The sequence below is a fragment of the Heptranchias perlo genome, chromosome 5 (assembly GCF_035084215.1).
Source record: "Heptranchias perlo isolate sHepPer1 chromosome 5, sHepPer1.hap1, whole genome shotgun sequence".
Classification (NCBI taxonomy): domain Eukaryota; kingdom Metazoa; phylum Chordata; class Chondrichthyes; order Hexanchiformes; family Hexanchidae; genus Heptranchias; species Heptranchias perlo.
In genome coordinates, this window is record NC_090329.1 from 117,660,674 (window position 1) to 117,670,484 (window position 9,811).

The window sequence follows — 9,811 nt, forward strand, 5'->3', positions numbered from 1 at the left end:
TTGTCAGCGAACTGGTAACAAGGAGTCGTATACTCAGGATTAGTAATAGGAGCACAAAGGGAGAGATTAGCAGAAATTCTTTCCTATAAAGAATGATTAGAATATGGAATACATTACTACAAGTGGCTATTGAAGCTAATTCAATCGTGGCATTTAAGAGGAAATTAGAACAGGGGAATGGAATGAGAGGAGATAGGAGTTAGCACCAGCACAAGTTGCTTCCTTTTATTCATAAGTGTTTATGATTCGATATTTAAATTTTTTTTTCCTTCATCTTATTATATTCTACCCTCACAGGTGCACTTCCAGCAGGGGTTGCTGGATAGCTAATCTGCAGCAACAATCTTCACCAATATTTTCCCTTCCTAACCGAGGGGTGCCAAGGCCAACTGCATGTGGCTATCGTCACTTGGGATCAGCAAAATCAGATTGAACCTGTTCACTGGGATATCGAAGGAGCCCAACTAGATCAACTCATGTGTACAAACATCATTTTTTAACGTCAGCCTTGAAAGAAGGCAACTGAGGTATGGCCTAGTAAAAGTATAAAAGAAAAACTGAACTGGCATTTATATCTAAAAGTATATATTGGTAAATGGTGTAGAGAAGATAAATCCAGAGCATTGCTTTAAATTAAACCATTAAAGCAGGAAGAGGGGCACTGGGTCAAAGTGGCAAAAGGAAAATGTAGGCCTGATTTGAAGGAGTTGTTTTTCACACAACAATGGAAACAACTTGCATTTATATCACAGTATTATAGATTGGGTGATCACTTTGCTGAACATCTCCGCTCAGTCCATAAGCATGACCCTGACCTGCCAGTCACTTGCCATTTTAATTCCCACTTTGACCTCTCTGTCCTTGGCCTCCTACACTGTTCCAGTGAAGCTCAACGGAAGCTCGAGGAACAGCACCAACTCTTTCATTTAGGCACTTTACAACCTTCCGGGGACTCAACATTGATTTCAATAACTTCAGATCATAACCACTCCCATTTTTTTTGTGGCACAGCAGGTGCTGGTAATGGTTCTGATGTTACAGAAGCCAGCTACTCTAGATCCATCTTTTGTTTCTTAACTTGTCCCATTAGGACCTTCCTTGCCTTGCACCATCATCCCTTTTGTCACTTAATCACTCTTGTCCTCTACCCTATCAGAGACCTTCCCTTTTGTTCTTTCCTCCCCTCCCCTCCCCACCCTCCACTTTCCCTGGCTCTGTACTTGCTTAAAAACTGTTAACTCTTTAACATCTTCCAGTTCTGATGGAAGGTCTTGAAACTGAAACTGAAACGTTGACTCTGTTGCCTGACTTGCTGAGCTTTTCCAGCATCTTCTGTTTTTATTTCAGATTTCCAGAGTCCGCAGTATTTTGCTTTCGATTTTGTCACCGTATCGCAGTTGGTACAGCACAGGAGGAGGCCATTCGGCCCATCGTGCCTGTTGCAGCTCTTTGAAAGAGCTATCCAATTAGTCCCACCCCATTGCCCTGTAAATTTTTTCCCTTCAAGCATTTATCCAATTCCCTTTTGAAAGTTACTATTGAATCTGCTTCCACCAGCCTTTCATGCAGTACATTCCAGGTCATTCCAACTTGCTGCGTAGAAAAATGCTTCCTCATGTCGCCTCTGGCTCTTTTGCCGATCACCGTAAATCTGAGTCCTCTGATTACCGACCCTTCTGCCACTGGAAACAGTTTCTCCTTATTTACTCTATCAAAGCTGCTCATGATTTTGAACACCTCTATCAAATCTCCCCTTAACCTTCTCTGTTCTAAAGAGAACAAACCCAGCTTCTCCAGTCTCTCCACATAACTGAAGTCCCTCATCCCTGGTACCATTCTACTAAATCTCTTCTGCCTAAGGCCTTGACATCTTTCCTAAACTGCGGTGCCCAGAATTGAACACAATACTCCAGCTGCAGCCTAACCAGTGTTTTAGAAATGTTTAGCATAACTTCCTTGCTTTTGTACTCTACGCCTCTATTAATAAAGCCCAGGATCCCATATGCTTTTTTAACAGCCTTCTCAACTTGCCTTGCCACCTTCAAAGATTTGTGTACATCCAGCCCCAGGTCTCTCTGTTCCTGAGCTCCCTTTAAAAGTATACCATTTAGTTTATATTGCCTCTCCTAATTTTTCCTGTCAAAATGTATCACTTCGCACTTCTCTGTGTTAAGTTTCATCTGCCATGTGTCTGCCCATTTCACCAGTCTGTTTATGTCCTCCTGAAGTCTGTTACTATCCTTCACATTATTTACTACATTGTCGAGTTTTGTATCATCTTCATGCTTTGAAATTATACCCTCTATACTCAAGTCCAGGTCATGAATATATATCAAAAAGAGCAGCGGTCCTCATACCGACCCCTGGGGAACACCACTGTATACTTCCCTGCAGTCTGAAAAACAACCCTTCACCACTATTCCTTGCTTTCTGTCCCTTAGAAATTTTTGTATCCATGCTGCCACAGCCCCTTTAAACCTATGGGCATTAATTTTTCTATCAAGTCTACTATGTAGTACTTTATCAAATGCCTTTTGAAAGTCCATATGCACAACATAAACCGTACTACGCTCATCAACCCTCTCTGTTACTTCATCAAAGAATTCAATCAAGTTAGTCAAACACGATTTTCCTTCAACAAATCTGTGCTGACTTTCATTTATTAGGCCAAACTTTTCCAAGTGCCAATTCATTTTGTCCTGGACTATCGTCTCTAAAAGTTTATGGCACTGAAAATACTCCAAAGAGTGATCATCGTGTGAAGTAGACTTCCAGACTGGGTAGCGGAAACAAAACCTTGGAATCATTTCATTAAAAAAAACAGTTGGGTGTTGTGCAGGTGGGAGGGGGGGGAACTGTAGGTTTGTTCTAGTGAGACGTGGTGGGAAGGATCGAATCTGGCGGTCTTGTATGCCTAAACAAAGCAGATTCTACGCTGGAACAAGGGAAAGAGTCTTAACACACACTGTGAGCAGTTCAAAGTCTATTCTAGAACTGAATTCTCACACTACGACAGATGATGACCTGAATGGTGCAGGTTTGAATTTTAAACAGATTAGCACCATTTACCAGCTACTACTACTAGAATGAATTGCTGCGATGCAGTCCCAGATGGCCAGCCAGTCAGATTTCTTAATGGTCTTCTGACCAGTTATCTAGGAAGTGCAACACAAATAACAATAACAGAAACATAGAGGTTAATTTTAACCAAAACTGCCCGTCAAGAAACTGACGAGATCGGTTTTACACCCCGTCTGATTTTACCTCCATTAAAGTCAATGCGGGGAGGGGGGGGGGGTTTAAAACCAGCGCTGCACCCAATCCCATCAGTTTGATTAAAATTGCCTCCATAATAACATAAGAACATAACACAAGAACATAAGAGATAGGAGCTGGATTAGGCCATTTTGCCCTTCGAGCCTGCTCCGCATTCAATGAGATCATGGCTGATCTAATTCTGGCCTCAACTCCACCTTCCCGCCTGTTTCCCATATCCTTTGACTCTCTTGCTGGTCAAAAATTTGTCTAACTCAGCCTTGAATATATTCAATGACTCAGCCTCCACCGCTCTTTGGGGCAAAGAATTCCAAAGGTTCACAACCCTCTGAGAAAAAATTCCTCCTCATCTCCGTCTTAAATGGGCGACCCCTTATTCTGAGACTTTGCCCCCTAGTTCTAGATTCCCCTATGAGGGGAAACATCCTCTCAGCATTTACCCTGTCAAGACCCCTCAGAATCTTATATGTTTCAATAAGATCTCCTCTCATTCTTTTAAAGTCCAGTGAGTATAGACCCAACCTGTTCAATCTTTCCTCATAAGAAAACTCTTCCATACCCAGAATCAACCTAGTGAACCTTCTCTGAACTGCCTCCAATGCAAGTACGTCCTTCCTTAAATAAGGGGACCAGAACTGTACTCAGTACTCTAGGTGTGGTCTCACCCTGTACCCTGTACCCTGTACCCTGTACAGTTGTAGCAAGACTTCCCTGCTTTTATACTCTATCCCCCTTGAAATAAAGGCCAATATTCCATTTGCCTTCCCAATTACCTGCTGCACCTGTATGCTAACTTTTGTGTTTCATGTACGAAGACACCCAAATCCTTCTGTATCTTAGCATTCTGTAGTCTTTCTTCATTTATATAATATTTTGCTTTTTTATTCTTCCTACCAAAGTGGATGACTTCACATTTTCCCATATTAGACTCCATTTGCCAAATTTTTGCACGCTTGCTTAACCTGTCTATATCCCTTTGCAGACACTTTGTGTCCTCCTCACAACTTACTTTTCCACCTATCTTTGCATCATCAACAAATTTGGCCAAAGTACACTCGCTTCCTTCATCCAAGTCATTGATATATATTGTAAATAGTTGAGGCCCCAGGACTGATCCCTGCGGCACCCCACTAGTTACAGATTGCCATCCTGAAAATGACCCCTTTATCCCGACTCTCTGTTTCTGTTAGTTAGCCAATCCTCTATCCATGCTAATATATTACCCCCAACACCAAGAGCTCTTACCTTGTGCAGCAACCTTTTATGTGACACCTTATCAAATGCCTTTTGGAAATCCAAATACATTACATCTACTGGTTCCCCTTTATCCACCCTGCTCGTTACTTCCTCAAAGAACTCCAATAAATCTCAATCTCAATTTAGAGTCACTTAATCAGTCACGCTCACATTTTCTGGTGAAGTCAAGCAAAGATGAATAATCAGGCATTTTGCTTTCTGCAACTAACTTGACACTTTAAATAAATATTTGTTTATTTCCGTATGTTTAAATTTCCCTCACTTTTTGATATTTCAGCATTGTTACCATTAGAACTCATCAGATGCAGACAATCTCTAGCACGCAATAAATTGGTTTAACTGCTGACTTGTGACCCCTGTGGGATATGAGCCTGTATGTGGCACACGGAGTTTGCACAGTACGTACTGTGCATTTGTTCAATACAAGAAGTGGATATGATTCTACACTGAGCTGAAATGTGTGATGCCCAACTCAATACAATTCTGGCCAATATTTATCTCTCAACCAACATCACTAAACAGATTACCTGATCATTAACACATTATTGTTTGTGGGACCTTGCTGTGTGCAAACTGGCTGCCGCTTTTCCTACATTACAATAGTGACTATGCTTCAAAAGTACTTAATTGGCTGTAAAGCACTTTGGGACATCCTGAGGCCACAAAATGCACTATATAAATGCAAGTCAGTCTTTCTTTCCCTTTTGTTGTAAGGAATCATTGCACATGCACACATCGCACGCAATGGGCAAGACTATAACCGAGAACTATCAGGCTTCAGAAAGGAGGAGAAGAAAATAAAAGTTAATTCTGAACTTGTTTCCTGCCTCATATTCTTCAGTGAGTGCCCTCTCTTCCAGTGACTAAGAGCGAAATCAGTGAAAAGGATCTGAAATGAACTGTGGTGCATCGATGAATCATCAATGGAACGCAAACAGACATAAATCTACTGTATCCACGAAGCAACATAAACATCTATTTATTTAATATATTAAAAAATTACTTATGGGGTGTATCACACTTTAAATGTATACCTAGCATAAAAAATTGTGTCATGCTTTTTTGATCAGCTCCACTATCTACCTTGCCTCAAATTTCCCAGGACCCAAATCAGCGTGAAGGAACTGCAGCAAACTGTTTGATTCCTAGGAAATTTGAGGCAAGCAAAAATCACTTTACCACTATCCACTTACTTCACCATCTCTCACAAACTTCTACCAATGGCACTTGAGATTCAATAATACACGCACACATTTCCCAAATATTTTGCAGTATCACATGTAGAATCTTATTAACCAATTTCTAAATTCAACCATTATTTTAGCTTTTATAAATAAAGACTTTCATTTATATAGCGCCTTTCATGACATATGACAACCCAAAGCGCTTTACAGCCAATTAAGTACTTTTGAAATGTAGTCCATGTTTCAATGTAGGAAACGAAGCAGCCAATTAGTGCACTGCAAGGTCCCACAAACAGCAATGACCAGACCACCTGTTTTTTAGGTGTTGGCTGATGGATAAACATTGGCCAGGACACCAGGGAGAACTCAAAATAGTGCCGTGGGATCTTTCACATCCATCTGAGAGGGCAGGCGGGGCCTCGGTTTAACGCCTCATCCGAAAGATGGCATCTCCGACAGTGCAGCGCTCCCTCAGTACTGCACTGGAGTCTTAGCCTAGATTATGTGCTCAAGTCTCTGGAGTGGGGCTTAGAGGTTGTAACCTTCGGAACATTCGCATTCACAAAGTTGACTGCTTTTGAACAAAAGTGAAATCACATGTCCCTATCCAAAACGTGAACTGATCTCAACTCTTCACAGGTGCTGACAGAGCTGCTGTGTATTTCCAGCATTTTCTGAATTTATTTCAGATCTTTAGAATTTTCAGAATTTTTCTTTTTATCTCAAATGGATGCAAAACCCAAAATAGAGCAAAACAAAATATGACTTGTCAAATTAATATTAAGCAAAAATTAGTTCACATTTCTGAGATTCTTCGCTTGGATTCAGTTTAGGAATTTGGAGAGTGAAGGAGGTTACGTGTAAACAAAACTGCAAGAGCCCAAACAAGAATTAATTTTTCCAACCCATCCTTCCTTTGCTGGGTGCATGACGAAGAAGTAAGTAAGCATTATGTGCACTGAGTATTAATGTTTTAATGCTGTGACTTGCGCCAGGTTAAGTCAAATTTGTGATTTCGCTCATCAAACCGAAATGTGTACTACTGCTGAACAATGGAGTGCCAAGAGTGAAGAGAATAGAGGCAAGCCAAATCCCAGTATAAAGGTACTGCTACTACAGCTTAGGAATTACTGCGTGTGAATTAGCGTAGGAACATTAATGTGTTCAGGAATGTGGGACTAATTGGACAGCTCTTTCAGAGAACTGGCGCAGGCACGATAGGGTGAATGGCCTCCTTCTGTGCTATATGATTCTATAATTCTATTTGCGTCGCATTACTTTGTCTGCTATCTAAGCAGGGATAGTAAGATGGTTATTTTAAACTCATTAACCCTTCTGTTAAAACAGTGGATAAAGTCATTCATACGAATGTGTTAATCATTAGCACTCTAATATTGCATACATTCATTCGTAGACTTGTCTCTCAGAGGAGAAAGGAATAAATTGCAAATACAAAACCGACATTTGTAATATAATACTTACGCACAAATGCAATCCTAAGCAAACGCTATGAAAATTGCCCACGCATTAGTCTACTTTCTCTACACAGAAGATTAGTGAAAGTATGTGACCTTACAGAAGCTAAATATAATAAGATGTGGGGAAGTACTGCATCGGAGACAGAGCACTCAAATGTGGTTTGCAAACCAATACACTCATACAGTACATAAGGGAATCATTTATGCAAGTCAGTCATATATCCCATACAGGCATAAATCCATCCGTGACAAATAGCCATGAAACTCGCAACATGCCAGATACTGGCTCATATCTCACACAGGTCAAGGGGTCACGCAATGGGACGACAAGGCAGTCATCGTCTGCACAAGATCTATTTGAAACAATTTCCATTCCTTATTTTATCAGTAACAAATAGATACAAAGAAGTTGGGTGGGGCGGGGGGGGGGGTGGAAAGCTGCTCAATTCAATACTAACAGAGAGGATTTGCTCACTTTAGCCATTTTCTTTCCACAGAAAACGGGAATCGATATCTGCACACCATGCTGTACAGCAGTTGTTTATTATGGATTGTCCAGTGACGCAAAAAAGAATTGCATTTATATAAATGTTTTTCACATTGTCGAAATGTCTCAAAGCACTTCACATAATAAATCAGGTTTTCTTTTGAAGTTCAGTGACTACTGTTACGCAGGCAAATACAGCAGCCATCTACACCAGCAAAGTCCCAGAAACGGCGAGGCGTTAAATGACCAGGTTTCTGGTGGTGTTGGTTGAGGGAGAACTTCCTGCTCACCTTCCAATAAGTGCTATAGGACCATCAACGTTTACTAAGACAGGAAGGTTCTGTTTTTGCAACTCATTCGAAAGGCAAAACGTATGAGTGCTGCTCACTGAAACACATGTGAGTGGTACAGTTTTGAAGGTGTGGCACTTTCATTTTACAATTGCACCACCTGGGTCTTCCTCACAAGTGAACTTAATACATCATTTCTAAATGTGCGAAGCTAAGAGTCAGAGACTGCAGAAACAATGGTGCACTCGGTGGGTGCATTCGTAGGAACATAGGAATAGGCCATTCAGCCCCTCGGGCCTGCTCCTCTATTCAATTAGATCATGTCTGATCTGCACCTCAACTCCATTTACCCGCCTTTGCTCCATATCCGTCGATACCGTTATCTAACAAAAATCTATCGATCTCTGTCTTGAAAGCTCCAATTGACCCAGCATCCACAGCCGTGGTGGGGAGAGAATTCCAGGTTTCTACTACCCTTTGTGTGAAAAAAGATTTCCCTCCTAAATGGCCTAGCTCTAATTTTAAGATTACGACCCCCATTTTGTGCCAGATCAGCTGCAGTTTGCAGTTTTGTCAAGTGCTACAATATACTGCCTGCTCAGTGCATAAACTCCCATCAAACCATAATTGTTCCTTATCCTTTATCGGTGTCACATCTTTGGCTGATCGACGTTTGCACAGAGCACAAGCGTAACCTTTATTTAAACCTACGAGCAATCATTTTCCAAAAGTAATCAACAAAGCAAAACACATGGAATTTTGAGCGTAATAAACGTCTGATAAAAGCACTGAGAAGCATATTGGTCTTAAGTAGGTTAATTTGTGTGAAAGCCCGAAGCAAATGGAAGGACCTTGTTACATCTTTCAACTTCATCGCCCTGCCCATTCACATTCGTAAAATATAATCAAGCCCTTTTAAAAAAAAGACCAACACCACAGAATGAGTGGACAACTCCGCTGAGCAGGCCACAAGGGATTAATACGTCACTGATATAAGGAGGTGCTGACACCTGTGTAGCAAAACAACAGATAACGTTCCAGTGGTCATTCTGATATCAAAACGTGAATGTTAGGGGTAGTTTTGCACCAGACAAACAGCAAAGTCTATCACTTTCTGTTTACTCCTTACGTTAGGGGGGAAGAAAAAGAATTAAAGTCCTGCATTTATATAGCGCCTTTCACGACTTCAGGACATCCCAAAGTGCTTTACAGCCAATGGAGTACTTTTGAAGTGTAGTCACTGTTGTAATGTAGGAAACGCAGCAGCCAATTAGCGCACAGCAAGGTCCCGCAAACAGCAATGTGATAATGACCAGTTAGTCTGTTTTTCAGTGATGTTGGTTGAGAAATAAATATTGGCCAGGACACTGGGGAGAACTCCCCTTCTCTTCTTCTGATTGAATTTCCTGATTGAATTTTTTGAAGAGGTGACTAAAGTAGTGGACAGGGGAATGTCAATGGATGTTATTTATATGGACTTCCAGAAGACATTTGATAAGGTCCCACATAAGAGACTGTTAGCTAAGATAGAAGCCCATGGAATCGAGGGAAAAGTCCGGACTTGGTAAGGAAGTTGGCTGAGCGAAAGGCGACAGAGAGTAGGGATAATGGGAAGGTACTCACATTGGCAGGATGTGACTAGTGGAGTCCCGCAGGGATCTGTCTTGGGGCCTCAATTATTCATAATATTTATTAACGACTTAGATGAAGGCATAGAAAGTCTCATATCTAAGTTTGCCGATGACACAAAGATTGGTGGTATTGTAAGCAGTGCAGATGAAAACATAAAATTACAAAGCGATATTGATAGATTAGGTGAATGGGCAAAACTGTGGCAAA

General features: G+C 41.1%; 1 long non-coding RNA gene across 1 annotated transcript; it reads left to right on the top strand.

Annotated features, from left to right (window-relative positions):
* Positions 1-336: 336 nt before the first annotated feature.
* LOC137322055 (uncharacterized) lies at positions 337-7,781 on the top strand. The gene is made up of 3 exons (XR_010962949.1): positions 337-527; positions 6,546-6,659; positions 7,693-7,781. It is a non-coding gene; the product is annotated as an uncharacterized lncRNA (long non-coding RNA).
* The last annotated feature ends 2,030 nt before the right edge of the window (positions 7,782-9,811 follow it).